The 20,802-nt window shown below is 56.3% G+C and overlaps 1 protein-coding gene across 1 annotated transcript in view; it reads right to left on the bottom strand.

Moving 5' to 3' along the window:
- FIGNL2 (fidgetin like 2) overlaps window positions 1-20,241 on the bottom strand; it is a gene marked incomplete at its 3' end in the record, with an annotated part of 28,801 nt that extends 8,560 nt beyond the window's left edge. The window contains exon 1 of the mRNA XM_081082270.1: window positions 20,151-20,241. The remainder of the gene's footprint in view (window positions 1-20,150) is intronic.
- Between the last annotated feature and the right edge of the window lie 561 nt (window positions 20,242-20,802).

Here is a 20,802-nt window from a genome sequence, read left to right as displayed (position 1 = left end):
GCTCCTAGCCCTACCCAGAGGGGCCCTTGTCCCTGGCAGCTCATTCAGCCCACCTGATCTCTACCCTCAGCCCCTCCAGGTGCTGGCCTTCCACTCTAGGTAATTCTCTTCCATTTTAACCACTTTGGCTTTCTGTTTGCACCTTTATCTATGTCTACATCCACTTTGCAGGCAGGAAGCCTGAGGGTCCATCCAGCCCAGCCTTGATCCCATCTTGGTTCAGCTGGGATCTTGCCTCATTAATTAACTATCCCTTCCCGCTACTGTGTCCTGGCTCCCTCCCCACAGCAAGCATAATTGTTTCCTGTCCTCAAAAAGACCTCCTGGACCCTAAGTCTCCACTTGCCACCAGCCCATCTTTCTTCCCCTTCTTTCAAGATCCTTTCAGGTCGTTGTCTAAATGCAATGATCTGGCCTCTGTTAGAGATCCTTGAATGGTTTGACTGGGGAGCAGAGGGCCAGGTCAGCAACTTCTAAACTTAGTCACAACGTGTTTGATCTCAAGACTTCTTCTCACCTCTTTCAAGGGAGGAACAAAGGTCTGGCCAGAATGCCACTGCCCAAGGAAGGGGAGAAGACAGAAGTTTGAGGAGGTGAGACTGCCATCCTGCACTGGGCTGAGCATGCTGGCCTGCATGAGCCTGGCACACGCCGGCATTCACGCCTACACCACCCATGCTGTGCAGAGGGTTGCACAGCTGCAGGCGCATATGCATGTCTGTGCCTGTCGCTTACATATGCGCTCGGTCTCATCTCTCTGGGGCTTTAAATGCAAACTCAGCTGGTGCTTTCTGACACAACCAGCCTCCCCGCTTGCCTTCCTCCCACCCCCTCCCTGCCTGCCAATCCAGAGAGGTTAGGGTAGAGCATGCTGTCTCCCTGCCCTACACCCACCACACCCACCACACCCACCACACCCAGGCCAGTGACAGTCCTCTTGCTCTCACACTGGGACTCTAGGTCTACCTGTGACCCAGCTCACAAGCCCCTCCCATGCAGCCTCCTACATGAGGGATCTCCCAGGAGACCCTGCCTCCCTTCAGGGTTCACAGACTATACTCCAGTCCTCTACATCACCAGAGACTTGGGGAAAAGTGTGAGCTTTGAATCAGGGAGGCCTGAGTTTGAATCCAGACTCACTTATTCTACAATCCTATTCAGGTTGCCTGACCTCACTGAAGCTCAATTTCTCCATCTGTTAAAGGGCATCACATATGCCTCGCAGAGCTGTCTTGAGGATTGAAAAAAAAATAATGTATGTATCGTATGCAGTCCAGTATGGGGTACAAAGTAGTGTGATAAATGGTAGAATTAAGAACCGGAGCTGTGGCCCATCCTTACTGAGTGACTCTGAACAAGTCCCTTCCCCCTGGGGTTGAGGTGACCAGGAGAATGTTCTGTGAGGGGGTTTCATCCCAGCTGATACGATAGAACGGTCCTCATGCCATTTCCCAGCACCCCGCACTGGGGGCAGAGCCAGCCCCTGTTCTATCTTGTGTAGCCCTCACAACAGGCTTATGGAATCAATGCCATCGTCATCATTCCCCTTTGACAGGTGGGGAGACTGAGAGATTAATACAGCCTCAAGCTCACACAGCTATCACATAACAGAGCAGGATTCTGAGGGCAACAGTCTGACCAGGAGCCCAGGCCCTATCTCTTGGCTGCACCAACTCCCTGGTCCAGCCCTCGGGTACTCACAGCCCGGGAAGAGCCTGAGGACGTTACCTGGCCTTCGTCTTTGCCTTGGCCCTATGGAAACATGTGTCTGTATTTGCCTGGGAGTGTGGCCTGTGCCCCCAGGCAGGAGCATTTGTGTCCTCTCAGGGCAAAACAGCCCAGTAGAGCTGTCCCTTTCCCTGCAGACTTGCCATCTGATAGGTAGTCACCCCCCTGGGCTGGGCAGACAGTTCCTCATCTGGGTCTGGGACTTCCCTGGTGGTGGCTGGACTCTGGAGGAAAGGTAACTTTCTGAAACTGCACCCTTTGGGGAGCAAGGTCGGGCTCTGAAGCAGCTCTTTCTCTGCAGACCCTTGAAGGCCACGCGCCCTTCCACACAGAAGAGGCTGATCCACTCGCTCCACCCACGGAGTGCCGACCTTCAAACGCAGGCGAGCAGTAGACAGTAATGGAAGGAACTACTTGATGGAAGAGGAAGTGAAAAGCTCCTCACACCCTCACCCCTCGTTTTTAGGAAGTCTTCCGGGATCAATGAGAAGCGATCCAGCGTCACAAACGGCCAGAACACTCAGTGCACCGACTTCCGCCCCATGGACCTCTCCAGCCCCCATGGGCCCAGGGAGGGCACTCCCTGCAGTGGGCCTGACACAGGCTATGGGAAGCTCCTATGGTTAACCTAGGAATGGGAAGCTTTCGGCTCCCGCCCCCTCACCCCCACCTCCTGGGAAAGGAGAGACGCTGGAGACCCAGCTCAATCGCCAGTGGCCAGTGGTTTAGTCGATCATGCCTAGATCATGCCCACGTAATGAAGCCTCCACAAAAATACGAGGGCTGGGGTTCAGAGAGGTTCTGGGTTGGGGGCCATGTGGAGGTGCTGGGAGGTGGTGCCCTGGGAGAGGACGGAGGCGCTGCAGTCCTTCCCACGTGCCCGCCCTGTGCACCTCTTCCATCTGGCTGTACCTGCGTTACAGTCTTTTATAACAACCTGGTAATCTAGTAAGTAAACTGGTTTCCTGAGTTCTGTGAGCCACTCTAGCAAATTAACGAACCCAAAGAAAGGGGCGTGGGAATCTCCGATGTATAGTCCCTGGGTCAGACGCACAGGTGGCAACCCCAGCTTGTGATTACCCTCTGCACTGGGGCCTTCTCGTGGGACTGAGCCCTGAGCCTGTGGGATCTGATGCTATCTCCAGGTAAACAGTGTCAGAATTTAGCTAGATCTGCAGGACACCCAGCCCGTGTTGCAGAATTGGCTGGTGTGGAAACCCACACGTCTGGTGTCAGAAGTGAAGCGGTGTAGTGTGAGCATCAGGAGACTGTTTTTCTCTCACACACGCCTCCTCCACGCTCACTCTGACACCCCAGGGCAGCGAACGCCCTGAGCTGTCACTGTGGGACCATGGGCAAGACACCTAATCTCTATCCGATTCACTTTCTTCAGTTGTCAAGTGAGACAGCTGGTGTGGATGGCGGACTGCAAACTTCTCTCTCACTAGGAACCTTTTAAAGTAAACTTTATACTTGATGCAGCAGTAAGAGACCCCAACCATGCAGTGTCAACACCCCTCCAACTCTCTAAGGAGGCCTTTGCCTCCTAACCCCCTTCCCCAGCTTACAGAATTCTATGATTCAGAATTCCATTACCCACCGGGAGGGAGGGGATTGGACCGAGCAGGGCTGGGGGCGGGGCAGGGAAGGAGGGGCAGCTGCCCGGCGGCTCCAGGCCTGTGAGGAGCAGGGGCTGCTGCAGCCCCCTCTTGGGCAAGCTCCCCAGGGCTCCATTATCTCAGCCAGGAACAAAGGGGCTGGAGTGGAGAATCCCATTGTTGGCCCTCATATGGAAATCTCATTAATCTATTCACTGCGGCTCCCACAGGCCCTTTGTCCCAGGCTTTTTGTCTAGTGCTCACAACTGTTCCCCCAGCCGCTGGGCCCTGCCCTGCAAGAGGAGAGGGAGGAGTGACAAAAGGACGGCCCAGGACCAGTCACCTGCCACAGCCCTAGCACCCACCACACAGGAAGCTCTTCCCCCGGTTGAGGGCAGAGCGCAGCCCCCAGCACAGCTGGGCCTGCACAACCCTGCCTGGGGGACCTTCTGGGCCTGGTTCTGGGCTAGCATGGTCGTTTAGGGGATTAGCCAAGGAGGCCAGAGGGGCAGCTGCAAACTCACTGCAAGGGCTGCAGCCTGTTTCTGCAGGCACCCCGTCCCGTTCCTAGCCAGCACCCCCAATGCCGGGTGTTAGAGATGCAAGATTGGGTCAAACTGCAAGCCGTCCTCACAGACTCTATTGTGTAACAGAGAAGATAAGGCATAAGTGGTCATGGAGAGAGGGAAGGGAAGGGAAGGAAAGGAAGGGGAGGGGAAGAGAGGGAAAGAAAAAGAGAAGAATGAGTTCAGTAGTTCTCAGTGGACGCTATTTTTGGAGGGGGATCAGGATAGCACCTAAAATGGGTGTCTTGGGATGGGAAGCATTGGGGTATATACATGGACTTGAAGTGAAGGCGAAGGACCAGAGCTGAGCAGGGAGTGCTGGCACATCCGGGTCATCACTCACTCATTGCCCACAACACCCCACCACAGTAGATACTATTTACAGATGATAAAACTGAGTCCCAGAGAGGAGGTGTGGCTTGCCCAGGGTCCAGATGGGGGCCCCCTCCCTCTGAGCAGTGTTTTTCCCACTCCTGCAGGCTGTGGTAAGGCAAGAAGACAGATAGAGGAGCAGACCCCTAAGTAGAGCAGGGGTCCATGCACAAGAATCTGAACCTGTTCTTCCATGTCCCTGTGCTCCTCGGATGGAGAAACGGTGAAGCTGCAGCTGGGGAAGGGGGAGGGGCTTAGGAAGGTGAGGAAAGGCTGCATGTTACCCAGGAGTGGGAATGGCCAGGACAGGTGTCGGGCTAATTCTCTTCGGGTCTTGGGGCAGGAAGTCCCAGGCTTCTCTGGTTCCCCAGTAATGAAATGCAAACCAGCTTTCCTCTCCATGCACAGGCCCTAAAGAAATCTAAATAAACCCAGCCCTGCTCATTCAGGGCCTACATGCCTGTGCTCACCAGGTCCCACCCATTGGAAGTGCCCTCCCTCTCCCAGCTGACTCCCATCCTTCAAGGCTCCTGGCGAGTCCTGCTCCTTTATGCATCCTCCCAGCCCTAAGCGACGCCTTGCTTTCCTGGGGCAGCTGGGGAAAGTCCCTCCTGACAGCAAGAACAGGGGATGTCCTTCCTCCTTGCACTGATTCAATCCCCTTTCAACACTCAAGGATGTTGTTCCCTCAATTCTCCCCTCTCCTGCACGATCATTTCCCCTGTTCTTCACTCTCATCAGCCCACACACATGCTGCTAGTCTCCCACCTGAGGGGGGAAACGTTCAAAGCAATCTCTCGATCCCCCTCCAACTACATCCTTTTGCTCTTTGCTTGCTTTTTAACAAAAAACAGTTTGAAAGACACTTACACTGCTATTCCTGATGCCTCCCCTCCCAAACGGCCTTTCACACCTGCCTGCAGTGTGGGGTGTGACCACGTTGTAAAACCTGATGGTCAGTTCTCAGTGGCCTCAGCTCAGCAGTTCAGCCTCAGCTGACAACGTCCGTGCTGGGCTCCCTGCCCCTCTCCTCCTCAGCCTCTGCCATGCCCTCCTTCACCCCCACCCCCAGCCTCGCAGAGCCCGGGGTTCAGCCTGTGGGTCCTTCTCTCCACATTAATTCCTGAGAGACCCCATCCAGTCTTATGGCCTCGACCATCGTCTATGTATTGAGGTTTCCTGAACGCGGCTCTCCAGCCTGGTTTTCTGTCATGCACTCCCCACTGGTGCATCCAACCTTCTTGCTGACACCTCCACTCCAATATTTAATTGGCATACCTGACATCTCCAAAAACCAAATTTCTGACTTCCTCACCACCCCCACCCCAGCTTCCCACCTCAGGAAACGGCAGCTCCAGCCTTTCTAGCTGTTCAGGCCAGAAACCTTGGGGGCATCTCTAACTCTCCTCAGACCAACGAATCTGGCTTCAAAATCTATCCAAACTGCAATCACTTCTCACCACCTCCCGAGACATCTCTCACCTGGACGGCTGCAGTGGTCTCCTATCTCACCTCCCATTTTTACCCTTGTCCCCCACTCTCCAGTCTCAACACAGCAGCCACCCAGAAAACATGTCTGACCCTGTCGTTCTTCTACCTAGAAATTTCCAGTGGCTCCTTTCTCATCCAGAAGAAAAGCCAAAGTCTTCCCTGTGGCCTAGCAGGTCCTAACACACTGCTTCCCTTACCTCTGGGCCTCCGCCAGCTGTGCTGGCTTCTGGGTAACCCCCACGCCCAGCCTGCTCCCACCTCGGGGCCTCGACCTTGCTGTGTGCAGGCCTTCAACACTCTTTCCCCAGCTCTCCCCGTGGCTCACACACCCCCTCACTCACTTCAGGTCTCTGCTCAACTGCCACCTCACTGTCCCCTCAACTGATGGTCTCGCGTAAGCTAGCTCCCTGTTGCTCTATTTTCTTGTACCCACTGGAAAGTTCAATGAGAGCAGGGGCTTGGTTTTGTTCACTGCCATATTTCAAGCACCTAGGACAGTGCCTGGCACACAGGAAGTCCTTAATGGACCTGTGTAATGGAAGGATGGCTGGATGGCTAACGGGCAAAGAGGCTTGAAATTGCCTCCATGTCCAAATTTTTTAAAAAAGGTAGGGTGACTATATTTGAGCCCAGTGAGATGGTGAGGGTGGCAAAGCCAGGGAATTATCTCTGGTGGATAGGGAAAGGGTGCCTGCAGCCGAAGGGCTCTCAGCCCAGCCACCAGCCACCCCAACTAGCCCTTCCTTCCTCCCTCCCTCCTTTCTTTCTTTCTTTCTTTCTTTCTTTCTTTCTTTCTTTCTTTCTTTCTTTTTCTTTTTCTTTCTTAATCTTTCTCCTCTCTTCCCCCAGCCAGGCCTCTGGGAGAGGACAAAAGGGGCAATGGAATTCCCATCAAAGGCCACCGGACACATGGTAAAGAGATCAGGGCCCTCGGGATCCTGCTTCCTCAAGGTAGAGAGGCCTCCCCGCCAGTCTGGCTCCTCTCTGGGGTGGGTGTGTGTGTGTGTGTGTGGGGGGGGGTGTACTCTGGGCCTGGACTCTTCATATGTCAAATGCCAAACAGCAGGAGGTCAGCCTGACTGAGGCTGGCCAAGTGGCCCCCATCTGGGCTGTGTGCACACACTGGGCGGGGTGGGGGGGGTGGGGGGGAAGTACAGAAATCCCTCCTGTGTCCGCGGTCAGGGCCACAGACAGGCTGTGACCATCTGTTGTCCTCTTGAGAGGCCAGGCCAGGCCAGGGGCCCAGCACCCTTGAGGATAAACCTTCCCTCTCCCCCAGCCTACTAGTGTTTGCAAAGAACTCTCATGGTTACCATTCAGTTTCACTCGCACAACTTCCCTCCCAGATACTCATATTCTCCCCATTTTACAGAAGAGGATGTGGAGGCTCAAAGAGGGGGAGTGATTCTCCGAAGTTCCTGACACCTGGTAAGAGGGGACACGGGGATTCTTAGAACATTCTGCCAGCCTTGGTCAAGCTGCGTAGGCGCCAACACCTGGCCGTCCCAGAGCTCAGCGCTCAGGCACAGCTCCAGCCCAAGCGTGCCTTCGGCCCCCTCTTCCAGGGAGCCTTCTAGGAGTGGCAACCCCATGGAAGTTCCTAAGATGCTGCAAAGTCTAAGCTCCATACAGCCACTCCTTTCCCACCCTGGGCTGTAGGTCTGTCCCTGGGTGTTTGGCCCCTTGTGGCCTAGGACCACTTAAGAGTAGCTCAGCCCCCCACAGGAGTAGATGACCCCTAACTGCATATGTCCACACTGGGGCTGGGTGGTCTGACAGACTGGGGAGGGAGCATCCATTCTTGGAAGAGCCCTGGCCAAGGTCACACAGCCAGAAAGGGGTTTGCACCCAAGCGTTTGATTCTATCCCTCAACACAGACTCTAATCCAGCCGTAGCGTTTGAAATGAATAAAACTAAAAAAAAAAAAAAGACCGTACCCTTTTATGTAATGATGTTTACTTTGAATTTATATTAGTTCACACAAACACTCCATCCATGCTTTTGTTCCGGCCCTCTGGTCCAGTTTAAGAACGCATTGTGGCCCTCGAGTCAAAAAGTTTGCCCACCCCTGCTCTAATCCTATGCTGTCCAAATCGCAGCTGCTGGCCACAGGTGGCTACTTGAATTTAAATTCACTAAAATGTATTAGTTATTTTACAATTTAAATTATTATTAAAAATAAAAATATATCATTAAAGATAAATTACATTAACATTTCAGATCCTCAGTAGCACTAGCCACGCTCTGAGCGCTCAGCAGTCATGTGTGGTCGTGGCTGCTGGATTGGGCATCGCACACTCACAACATTCCCATCTCTCAGAAAGCCCTACTGGACAGAGCTCTATCCTGGCCAGCACTAGGTTTGCAGCCAGGGTGCTTCCCGCCACAACGGGATCCTCTGCGCTTTCTCTTGTGCAGGAGTCTCACTTCTTAGGCTCTCTGGGTAGACCTCCCTAGGACTCAGACTCCTTCCCTAGGATTCCCAGGCAGTTCAATGGTGAGCTTAGCTCCAGCTTCCCCAGGAAGGAGGGAGGCAGGGCTCCCCCCAAGCCCAGCCTGTCCTGCTTGCCGCAGGGAGGAGAGGGGCAGGCAGAAGAGGAGCAGAGGACAGGGCTGTCTGTCATCTGGCCCTTTAGGCTGTGCTCCCTTCCCTCCCCATCAGCTGCTCAACACCCATCCCCCCTGGTTTACCATCCTCATCCTCATCAAGTCCCAAGGACAGATGGGGGCTGGCAGGGAGAAACGTGACCACAGTGAAAGCCCTCTCAAGTGGCAACAGAGTCCGGGGGTCACAGCTGGGTCCCCCGAGGCCTGGCCAGTCCCTCATGTCCGGCCTTGTGTCAGCCAGGCTCCAGCTAAAAGCAAATCTCAGTGAGGGGAGGAGGGGCCTCTTAGGAGACTTAGGAATGCGTAGGTGCTGGATTATTCCGGCAGACACAACCGCAGTTAAAGGTGCAGCCACTCACGTGGTCACTCATCCATCCGTCCTTTCAACACACACTGAGTAAGCCCCCACCATGTCAGGATCTAACAAGAGGATGTAAAGATGGACAGGTAGGCTCCCTAACCAGCTTGACCAGGTAGGGACGAGGTTTGTTCTGGCGGTAATCCTTGTTCCAGGGTAGATGAAGTTTCTTTGTCTCTGCCCAGTGGTCTGCGCAGGCTGGACACCCTCTAACTCTAACTCCCTCCCCCAAACAGGCACGCCACACACACACACACACACACACACACACACACACACACAGCTGCTGCGGCTGCTGCCTTGGTCTCTGGCCAATCACAGCACTGAAGGGTAAGTCCCACTGCCCAGTGGCCCCCAGGGAGTGTATTTGCACATTTGAGCTGCTCAACCTGCAATGACAAAGCCTGGGGCCTGGGAGGAGGCACAGCAGGAGGGCGGGGGCCTGTGGAGAGCCGGCCTCCCTCCTGCCCAGGGGAAAGTTCAGGACTAGATTAAGCGTTCTGGGGCACAGAGGAATTTGGGGGCCTCAGCTCCAGCAGCGAATAAGCGATCCATAAAATCCCAATTTACACACTCACTGATCACACGGCCCCTCTGCCGCCCCAGAGGTGGGCGCTGTTCCTGGGCTCCCCTACTTTTGCAGACGGTCCTGGGGAACCAGGAGCTGGCCCACGTCACAGGCCCCCAGTGTTTTATCTGCAGACACGATCCCACCCCGAATCCCTAGGAGGGGCCCCCATCCCCAGGGCTTAGGGAACTGCCTGTACCCGCTCTGATCTGGCTGCCTTTTGGGGGTGGCCCACCGGGCAGTCACCTTTGTCTGTCCTCTGGGAATAACAGCTCTTTCTCTCTCCTGTGCTGCCCGGGGCTGCAGGAGCTGACTTCAGCCTCATCACCACCACTAATCACTTTTCCAGCTCTGAACCCACCCCGCCCACCCGGTCTTTCCAACAGTCCCCGCAGGTTTCCCCTTGCCCCTCCTGATGGTGTGCTGCTGGGCTGCTCTGAGTCCCTTTCTGCACCGCCACCCCCCTCCCCCTAGCCCGGCTATTACTTTTTTCCCCAGAGGAAAACACAATCTGTCTTCACCTAAATTGTGTTCCCTTCACTTAGTGAGGCTGCAGGAATTTCAGCAACTGAAAACCATTCTGGTAAAAAAGCATCCTCTTTTGCCCTAGCTGGTTTGGCTCAGTGGATAGAGCATCGGCCTGAGGACTGAAGGGTCCCTGGTTTGATTCCAGTCAAGGGCACATGCTCCGATTGTGGGCTCAATCCCCAGTAGGGGGCGTGCAGGAGGCACCAGATCAATGATTCTCATCATTCATGTTTCTCTCTCTCCTTTCCTCTCTGAAATATATATATCCTGTATAAGAAAGAAACATGCAAATTAACCGTCCCTCCACCACAAAGATGGCTGCACTCACAGCTGAGGCTGAGTTCCCGTGGAGCTTGACAGGGGACCTCAGGCTGCACCTCACACCTGACAGGGCTTGATGGGGGACCTCAGGCCGCGCCCCCCGCCCTGGTGCCAGGCCAGGGGACCTCAGGTCGTGCACCCCGCCTGGCAGGGCTTGACAGGGGACCTCAGGCCACGCCCCCAGCTCAGCAAGGCTTGACGGGGGACCTGAGGCCCTGCCCCCACCCTGGCAGTGCTTAACAGGGGACCTCAAGGTGTGCCCCCTGCCCCGGTGCTGGGCTGGGGGACCTCAGACCACATCTCCCACCCTGGCACCAGGCTAGAGGACCTGAGGCCGTGCCCCCCACCCCGGCACCAGGCCGGGGGACCTGATGTTGCGCCCCTCACCCAGCGGGACTTGATGGGGGGACGGGAGGCCGCTCCCCTGCCTGGCGGGGCTTGACGGGGGACCTCAGGCTGTGTCCCCTGCCCTGGCCTGGGCTGGGGGACCTGAGGCTGTGCCCCCACCCGGCGGGGCTTGACAAGGGTGGGACCAGCCAGGTCTGGATCTAGCCCAAGAGGGGGGCCGGCTGGATCTGGGTCTCACGTGATTTCGAGGCACACGTGGGTGGGTGGGGACTTGACTCTGGGTCCTGTGGTGCACCCCAGACTCTGACAAGAGGAAGATTTTCATATACATTTACTAATTTTCTTTCATCTCTGACACTTCTATTATAGAGAAAGGGCAAATAGCAATATTAAAATATTTCCTCTAATTAATCCCCTTTTAATGTGCATGAATTTCGTGCACCGGGCCACTAGTGTATTTATATTTTTTAAAAGGCTTCCTCTTTTAAACCAACGGTACCTCTGGGAGGTTCCAGGCTACAAGGGTGCAGCAAATACAAGTTCTCATTGAGGCTACCAGGCCTCATCCCTCCATGAAGGGCCAGTGAGGCTGATTGGCCTCTCCCCAATGCCTGCTTGAGACCAGCTGCACACTGAAGCCAAGTTAAGGGAGTCTTTGAGGCTGGGAACTGCTCACCCTGCACACCCTCTTCTCACTACTTGAGCTTAGGTGGAACAGGTTCAGGATAGACTTCAACTCCTGGGCCCTGAGAGGGACAGAAAAGGAGGGAGGGGTCACCCTATGTCTGTGCATTCCAGAGGCTTGGAAGGCTGGGCTGTTCTCTCCTGGGGAGGCCACTGCACGCTGGGCTGGGCTTGTTCTCCATGTCACTCAGTCCCACAACAGGCTGCTACGCGGGCATTGTGTGCAGGCCCATTGTATAGCAGGGCACACTCCTTCCCTTCTCCCTTTTCCTCACCGTCACTGGCTGCTCCCAGGGACCCACAAATGCAGACTGGACCATTAGCGACTTGAGATAGGCAGGTGTCTGAAGGCCAGCCTGAAAGACTGACCCAGTTGAGTGTCAACCTATGAACCACGAGGTCATGGTTCGATTCCCGGTCAGTGCACATGCCCAGGTTATGGGCTTCATCCCCAGTGTGAGGCATGCAGGAGACAGCCATTCAGTGATTGTCTCTCATCATTGATGTTTTTCTCTCTCTCTCTCTTCCTGTCTGAAATCATTTATATATATATATATATACTGACCCAGAGCTTGGGGCCCCTGAGTCCACATTAGCGAACCCAGGGCATCCATGTGCAGCTCACAGCCCCACCTCCCTCCTGTGGCTTAGTTGGTGCGGGAGTGAGTCAGCTTCTGAGATGTGGTTCAGGGGTCTCAATCTCTGCTTCTTTCAGGGAGAAGCAGGAGGGCATGGCAGGTCCCTCACAGGCTTGTGTGAGGGCACTGAAGGAAGGGTGTACTGTCAAGCTTGGCTGGAGTGGGGGCAGGACACCAGGGCAGGCTCTGACTTGGCTCCTCAGAGGGCTGGCTAGGAGCTTCAGCCTTGGAAAGAGGGGCGTGGGGAGAGGGGTCCGGAGGGGGCAGAGAAAGGAGGATGCTTTCTGATGCCAAAAACATCCAATGGGCTTGAGGGACTCAAGGAGAAAAGAGAACTGTCCCAGTTGCCTGCTGAGCACAGATTAGAGAGCCCTGCCGTGCGGGAGTGAGGTCCCTGTCACACCCCTGACAGGCTGACTGTCAGGTGGGTCTGCAGAGGCTGGGGGGCTAACTGGGCTCCATCACTGAATCTCAAACCTCTCTAGCCTGACACCTGGCCCCTCTGAACGTGTCCTGAGGCATCTCTCACCAGCTCCTCCTCTGGCAACAGAGGGAGGAGCCCTGGGACTTTGACATGCCCACCCACCCCCAAACTTCTGCCTCTTGGAGAGCCTGCCACACCAACTTCATGCTGAGCCACACTTTTCATGGTCCCTGGGAACTTCAGGGGGGAGATTTAGGAATTTGGTGGACTCTACAGGACCCCCTGGAGGCCCACTAAGACCTCAGACTCCCCAGGGAAAACATCTCTGCCTTCTCTCTCCAGAGTCTGTCCTTCACCCAGCTGGAAACCGTGGAGGCCCTGTGTCTCCACTCTTGCAGCCTTTACCCATCCAGCTGGTCGCTGAGTCCCCTTGACACTCTCTCTGAAATGACCTACAGTTCTCACCTCGCCCACCACAGCTGGCCCAGCATCTGACCTCAGGTGTCTGCCCTCCTAGTCCTTCTCTGAATGGCTGCCAGGGTGGTCCTTCTATCTAAAACACATTCAACCCCCACTTACCATGGAGTAGACACCAAACCCCTTAGCCTGGCACCAGCGGTGAGTCAGTTTCTCCTTCCTTCCAGCCTTGGATCCTGCCAATCTGGTCTCTTCTAGCCTCTCCAGCCACAATGGTTCATTTTTCTAGGCCATACATGTTCACGCTTCCAGGCCTTGGCTCTGTCAGTTCCTCTGCCTAGAAGGCTGCCTTCCTGGTACTGCAGCTGGGGTGCTCCCAGACTATTAGGCCACGTTCACTCTGACACTATTGCTGGCTTCCGCTTGGTGCCTGAACTGGTCCCCTGCACATCTATCCTGCCACTCAAAGGCCTTATTTAAGAGTTGATGTCACCTTTCCTGCTCAGACACCCCTGCCCCTGGGCCTTTGCACAGCAGTTCTTTTGTCCAGCAGCCCCTTCTTGCTCCCTTTCCACCATGTCCTTTACCCTCCCAAAGTCCCCTCCCTCAGAAAACTTTCCCTGATGCAATGGCGATAAGAGAAGGGCCTTTGGAGTATTTTCTTACTAGAGGAATCTATAATAATAAAAGCGTAATATGCTAATTAGACCAGACATCCTTCTAGATGACCTTCCAGATGAAGCCAGGGCTGTGAGGGCCGAGACAGCTACTGGGGTGGGTGAGGGCCGGGGCAGAGGCAGCCGCTACAGCGGTGGGGACCCAAGCCCCTTGCACGAATTTCGTTGGGCCTCTAGTTACTTATAATAAGTAATTTTTAAAGATGATTTACTTTTTCACTGAGGCGCTTTTTCATCGAGGCATTGAGGCAAGATTTGCAGCTGAACCCTGAGCTTTGCCCTGACTAGAGCCGATCCCTCCCTGGGGCTTCCCACCACATATGGAGACAGTGACAGCTATGCACAGGGCTCCCAGGGCCTTGAGTGGAGTCAAGCCACGCAGGCACCAGGCAGAGAGGGCTGTGGTTACTATCCAACTCAGGCACCACAGCTCTCCGGGGCTGGGTAAGGCCCGCCCAGCGCCCATCTCTGAGTCCCTGGGGACTCGGCTCTGCATGGGTGTGGGATGGAGGAAGAGCTCGGGGCTATTTACCAGTTTTCAGTCAGATGCTCTCTTTCCAGTCTGGTAAATACGCTGTCTGTTCTCAAAAATAACTTTTTTTCAATGCATAAGGTAAAAATACAACGGAAAAAATATAGCTATGTATGGTGAGAGATGTTAACTAGATTTCTTGTGGTGATCATTTTGCAAATATATTAAATCATTATGTTGTACACTTGAAACCAATATGTCAATTATGCCTCAATAAAAAAATAATACACAGGACTACTTTGTCAATTATACTTCAGTAAAGCTGGGGGAAGAAATTTAAAAATACATGGGGCCACAGAGGGAATTGATAGCATTGAAATATCATTCTATCCATGAACTCATCAGGGGTCATGGACCACATGTCTCAGCCCACGAGACTAGAGTCCCATCCCCCCACCCGCCAAGCCAGGTTTAGGATCCAAGGTGGAACTGAATCCATTTCGATGGCATGTGACCTCCAAAATACATAAGCTTTAAAGTCTAGGTGATCCTATGGTCCTGGGCTCCAACCTGCCGCCCTCCCAGTGCCTGGAGGTCTGTCGGAGACACACCCCTGCAGGGCCAGGCCTGAGCAGAAGGAAGGAAGCAGGCCCAGGCAGCCCACCCAGGCTTCCCCAGCGTTCCTCTGTCCCCTCCTCCACCCTTCCCAGCCCTGGGGTGCTGAGCTGAGTAACTCCAGCTATGCAGCCTGGCCGGTCTACCTGGGTGTGAGTGGGCAGGGTTGTCCTCAAGGGGGTGGCCCCCCACACCTGCAGGGCCACAGGAACAGAGAGAGACTGAGAACTTGTGGGGAGGGTGCTAGGCAAAGTCTGAACAACCACAGCAACCCTTTCCTTCTGCTGCTGTACAGATCCCCACACACATGCCAAGCACTGTGCTAAGTGCTTGGCACACATTAGTTCATTTAATCCTCACAATAACCCTGGCAGCAGGTGCAACTCTTACTCCCATGTTACAAACCAGGAAACTGATCAGGGAGCCAGGGCAGCCAGCTGCATACAGATCAGGACTAGGGGAATGAGTCGTGTGAGAAAGACACCTGAATGGACTGTCGGGTGGCAGACTATGCAGCTCGTTGCAGCCCCGCTGTTCCTCCCCCTCCTCGAATGAGGTGAATCCTTCATGGAAGATGTCTGACCCTAGTTCAGTGGATAGAGCTTTGGCCTGCGGATTGAAGGGCCCCAGGTTTGATTCCAGTCAAGGGCACATGCCCAGGTTGTGGGCTCCATCCCCAGTAAGGGGCGTGCAGGAGGATGCCAATCAATGATTCTCTCTCGTCATTGATGTTTCTCTCTCTCTCTCTCTCCCTCTCCCTTCCTCTCTGAAATCAAAATTTGTTTTTTAAAAAGATATTGGCTTAATGTTAGCTGTCTGACGACATGTGGGTTGTCGCTGGACGTGTTGAGCTCCCCATCAGAACAGGCATTCGGCAGAAGAAGCTACCTCTCCTGGGAGGGGCTCTCTGGGGAAGGGCTCTTCCCCTCCTCTCTGCCCTGTTTCTGGGACACCCCCACTTGCATGTCTAACAGGCACTGTCAACCCAAGTCCCACACTGAACTGACCACCTCGCAGTCCTCCAGCTGCCCTCCCCAACCCAAAGAGGCAGGCAGCTCGACCCTAAAACTTCAGCCTGAAGAAGACTTCAGTGTGAGAGACGGTGACATAGGAATGGCATCCCACACAGGACCCAGGCTGTCTGAAAAGGATCCCCTTTATAGAGAAGCGAGGGTCTGGCCACGAATGAATGAGGAGCCGAATGAAGGGGTGATGTCCCCTGGTGGCCAGAGTCCCCAGGGACACCAGCGGCAGACTGGGTAGGGGCCGGGCAGAACCACATGAAGGGGACAGGGTGCTCTTGTTTCAGTAGAACCTGCATCTCACCAGTTTTTCTTTCCCCACCGGCTTGGGAAAAAAGAACAAACACTCCAGACTCTTGAGGATCCAAGGGCCAAACAGGCCGGACAGCAGCAACTAGACCCTCCCAGTTCCCCGCTCATTCACCGAATTAGGGCCTCTGACACCTATGAACAGCCTACCCCTGGGGAACCTCCGTCTCTGAAACTCCGCTGGTGATGCAACGCCCTGCTGTCAAGTACTGGCCTTTTCCCTGGGTCTCTCCTCTCCAGTCATCCTGTGCCCATTCCACAGCTCTGAGCAGGTCACCCCCAGCCCACACGCCTTCAGTGGCTCCCTTCTACAGGGGGTACAAGGAGAGGTCCTGAAAGCATAGCCTGTCCCTTTGCCTCTTCTCGATCCCCAACTGCCTTGCAAGCTCCTTGAAAGTGGGACCACATCCGAAAAGAATGGTTGTTGGATGAATGGCTGCCTGGATAAAATACCCGGGGCCTGGCACAGGGCCCTGCTGAGTGTGCAGTGAGTGTGGTCATGAGATACACTAGGTGTCTGTGGGAAAGCCATCAATGCCAGGGTGGTCCTTCTATCTAAAAGGACTGGATTAAAGGGCTTTCATAAGGACAACCTGCAAAGCATAGAATCTGGACATTTTCAGGCAAATGGTGGGTGGGTGGAGACCCCTGGGTGGTGGTGATGGCTAGGATCTATCTCCCTGGCCATGGGAGAAACTGAGGGTTGTCACAGGAGACCTGAGGTGTGAAGGCCCAGCTCATGGCCTGGTACACAGGTGCCCAGGAATCCCCAACCCAAGCTGGGAGCTCTTCACTGCCTGGCTGAGGTACACCCAGCACCCTGCACAGTGCTGGTCACAGCAGGTGCTCAAAATAGGTTTGTTAGAGCAAAATGCAGCCTCTTTGTCACATCTTTTTATCAATCCCTGATTAATCCCAGCTCCAGACTCCGGACTCCTTTGATCCTCACAATAATGCTTATGAGGTAGACACGGTTCTTGGTCCCATTTCACAGATGACATATAGAATATTTAATGGGTGCTGCATAAGTGTTAGCTATGATTTATCAAGACATTTATGAAATGCTTGGAGAAGCTAGATTTCCCTGCCACTCATCCTGGTTCCTGGGGACAAATGGATCCTAAGACAAAATCAGCCCTGGACATGGTCTTTCCAGGCCCACACTCAAGAGATGAGATGATGAACCCATACCCTGGCCTGGGCAGTGGGAACCTTTCCCATTCAAAGCCTGGCCTGTCACCTTGATCCACTACCTCTCGTCCCTTAGCTCATCCTGTTCACCTGCCAGTAATAAGGCCATGAAACAGCGCTGCATGTGAAGGAAGGAGTGCTGGGCTGCAGGCTAACTCCGCCCTCAGCACTTCCGAAGGGGGTGGACTAGGTGTAGGGTCCCATGGACCCCAGGGGTGGTGGGGGTGGGGGTGGTGGTGGTCCAAGAATCTCTAAAGCAGAATGCAGTCTAGTGTCAACTGATGCAAGTGCACTTTTCTGGGGACAGCTTTTGCTGGTTCCTTGAGGGCGTGTGTAAATAAAAAACGTTATGGACCCCTAGACTGGGTAATCTTGAAGGCCTCTTCTATGCCTAGTACTCTTGGGCTACATGCATTTCAACATAAACTACTCCCCAACCTTCAAGGCTAACTCAGCTGCTGCCCCCAGGAAACTCTCAGATGCCTTGCTTCTTTGACTGCAGCACAAGTCTTGGGCCCAGCCTTGCAGATTCTCTCCGATTTTGATCTTCCTCACTAGCCTGCCAGCTCTCAAAAGACAGCAGGGCCAGCCCAGGGCTGAGGTGGCAGAAGACACCAGTATACCCCCTGGTCGGCCTAGTGGGGCTCACCTCTGTCACCTGGAAGGCAGGGGCTGTTGTAGACCACAGGTGCACCTGGGCCTTGGGTCCACCGCTCCCTGCTGCAGCCCTGAAACCTCACTGAGCTGTGCTCCTGTGGGGAACCTGGTTCTCATTAAATTGGGTAAAGGAGTCACTGACTGCCAGACAAGCCAAGAAGAAGCAAAGTTCTGCTAGAAGGCACAGGGAGGGTGAGGGAGACCAGCCTGTCCCCTGGTCTCCCTGGCTGACCAAGGGTGGGGGGAGGGGGAGGCAGGGAGACTGGGCTCCTAAGGGCCCAGCAACTGCAGCAGTAGGCGCTGGGGTGGAGAGTGGGGGCAGTCTTGGCCCAGATAATAAGCAATTGTTAATGTGATCCATATGGACCCTGACTGGCCTCTCTGTTTAACAGGATGATAATGGCAGGGAAAGAATGCTGGTCTGTGGGGAAAGGAAGGGGCAAAGTCCTCCCCGACGTGGGGGGAGGGGAGACTCAGCAATGAGGGGAAGAGAACCACCACCCAGGGGTCTCCACCCACCCACCATTTGCCTGAAAATGTCCAAATTCTATGCTTTGCAGGTTGTCCTTATGAAAGCCCTTTAATCCAGTCAACACATATTTATGGGGTACCCGTGAGGTGCTGAGCCCCTCTGCAGGGTACAAGGAAGTATATGCTCCACTTCCACCCTCCAGGAGGCAAAGCCACACGGCTGAAGGGAGGCACAGGTGCAGGGCCAGGAGAACATGGAGCTGGGGGCTCTGGGGAAGCTGCACGGAGGAAGTGTGGCACCCGAGTTGGGCCTTGAAGAATGGGGAGGTTGTGGAAAGACAGGGACAATGGGGAAGGCATTTGGCTGGGGGAACAGCAAGAGCGAAGGCAGAGAGGCGTGAAATTGCGTGGAGAGCCTGAGACCTCAGCCATAAAGCTGCAGCCAGGTGGGGGAGGGGAGGGGACGCTGCTCCATAAAACGCGGTGGCCGGACTAGGAGGACAGCAAACAAGGCCGCTAGGACCTCTCCCAGTCCCTGGGCGCTGGTACCTCTGGGCGCTGGTACCTCTCCCAGTCCCTGAACTGGCATTGTCCGTTCCCAGGACCCTTGGCCCAGCCCCCCCGTATACCGCAGCCAGAAAATCCCTAGGGCCTAGGGCCTCCGAGGCCGTCCCATGTCTCTCCCCCCCCCTCCTTCTCCTCGGAAGACGGGGTACTCCTGAGGAATGGGGTCTTGGGGGCCTCTCCCGGAGCAGCTCCACTGCCTGGAGTAGCTGAAGTCCCTTTGGCCCAAGTGGGCTTTCCCGCAGAAGACATTACAGCGAGGGCACAGGGCTCACTCCTTACAAGGGTGGCTGCTGCGGATCCCAATGGAATCAAGTGGAAATAAATGAAATGGTGTTAAATACGAGGAAGGGGGATTTACGAGGCCTGTCACGGGGCCCAGCACCGCTGGGCCCACAAGCCCCGCCCCCGTCTCGCCCACCCGCGGACGCCCGGCCCCGCCTCCTGCCCCGCAGCTCGGACGGCCGCGGGGGCACCCGTGTGGCTGCTGGGGTTCCGCAGAGCCGCGGCACCCAGTCTCCTGGCGCGTCCGGCCTCTGGGCTAAGGCACAGGGAGGACGGCGTTTGCTCCCGGAGAGAAGCTCGGGGACCCCGGCCCCGCCGTGTCCAGACGGATGCACCGGGGTTTCAGGTTGGGTTCGGGAGGGTCGAGGGCGCCCTGGGCATGGCCAGAGTCCTTCTGACCCAGCATCGCCCGGCCCACTCTAAAGCACCCACGGGGAAGGCTCTGGGCCCGAGAACCGCGAAGTTCTGCCGCCGCAGAAGCCCAGAATGGAATTGGACCCGGGTTCCGGGTCCTCGCTGCTGGGCCGGGTCGGGAGGCCGCTCAGCCGCCGCAGCCGTGCGGACTACAACACAAACATTCTCCCGTCCTCTATTCTCCTCCAAATTAGGTATCCATGGCGACCGGGCCAGGCAGCCTGACAGCCCCACGGCCTAATCCTGATTTAGTGACCGTCCCTTCGACAGCCCACCCACCCGCCCACCCAACCCCTGCGCCCCAGGCCGCTCACACGCTCCCTCGCGCAGACCCCTGCCCAGGCCGCCTCTGCCCAGGAAGGGCACCCGGGATGGAGGGGCCGGGCAAGGGGGCCCACGTTTGCTGAGCACCTACTGTGTGCCCAGCGCCCTGCGGAGGGCCCTCTACAGAGCGGGCTCTCCGCGAGGGGATGGGGCAGACCGAGCGCGCGCTGGCGGAGTGGGCAAGTTTAAGGGGCTCCGTCTAGAGCGGGAGCCAGTGGGTCTCCCTTGTAGGCTGCAGCCCGTGGGTGCAGGTGAGAGCAGCTCCCCGCAGCACCCTGACCCTGAGCGGGGGTCTCTGCTCTCCCGGCTAGGGGAGAAGAAAGGAAGGGCTAGGGTTAGGGGCGCGGGGCCCCCAGGGGTCTCCGTCTCTTGTCACTGCCCGTCACGATGCTGGGGGATCTCCGGGCCAGGAACCCAGCCCCCACCTCTCTCTCTCTCTCTCTCTCTCTCTCTCTCTCTCTCTCTCTCTCTCACACACACACACACACACACACACACACACACGCCGCTGGACAAAGACCTGACGGAGTGGGAGGGGCCTGCGGGCCGGCCCTCGGGCTCCGGACACCGGATCCTTCTGGGACCCGAACCCGCAAATCCTGCTCCCCACCCCCCATCCCGTAAGCTCCCCCCAGAGACGGCAGGTCGCTACTGCGGCAGCCTCCGCACCGAGGGGGCGGCGAGGAGGGTGCCCGTCCGCGGCGGAGAGGTCCCCTCCCCGGCCCGCGCCTCCCGGGGAGGGCGGCGACCCCCGGTCCCCACGCGCCCGCCTGGGTCTCTCGCGGGTCTTGCCCTTCGACCGCCGCCTAGTTGAGCCCCGCGACCTGCAGCCCCCGCCCTCTCCGACTCTCGCCCCGCCGCGCGCCCGCGGACAAAGCTCCGGACACCCGGCCCGAGCGGTCACCACCCCTGACCCCGCCGGCCGCGCGCTCCCGCGCCTGCCCGGCCGGCCCGCGCCCCGTACCTCGGCATCCCGGCCGGTCCTAGGTGAGTGTGCGCGGCCTCGGGGGGCGTCCGGCCCCGGGGCCGGGGCGCGGGCCGGGGGCGACAGGCCGGGGCTGGAGGGCAGCGGCGCTCACCATCCTGGAGCCGCTACTGCTGCGGCCGCCGCGGCCAGGAGCGGGACTGGGCAGTGGGGGTGGCCGGACAAGG

This window comes from Myotis nattereri (genome assembly GCF_964212035.1).
Source record: "Myotis nattereri genome assembly, chromosome: 2".
Classification (NCBI taxonomy): domain Eukaryota; kingdom Metazoa; phylum Chordata; class Mammalia; order Chiroptera; family Vespertilionidae; genus Myotis; species Myotis nattereri.
This window is presented reverse-complemented; position numbering and strand designations above follow the sequence as displayed.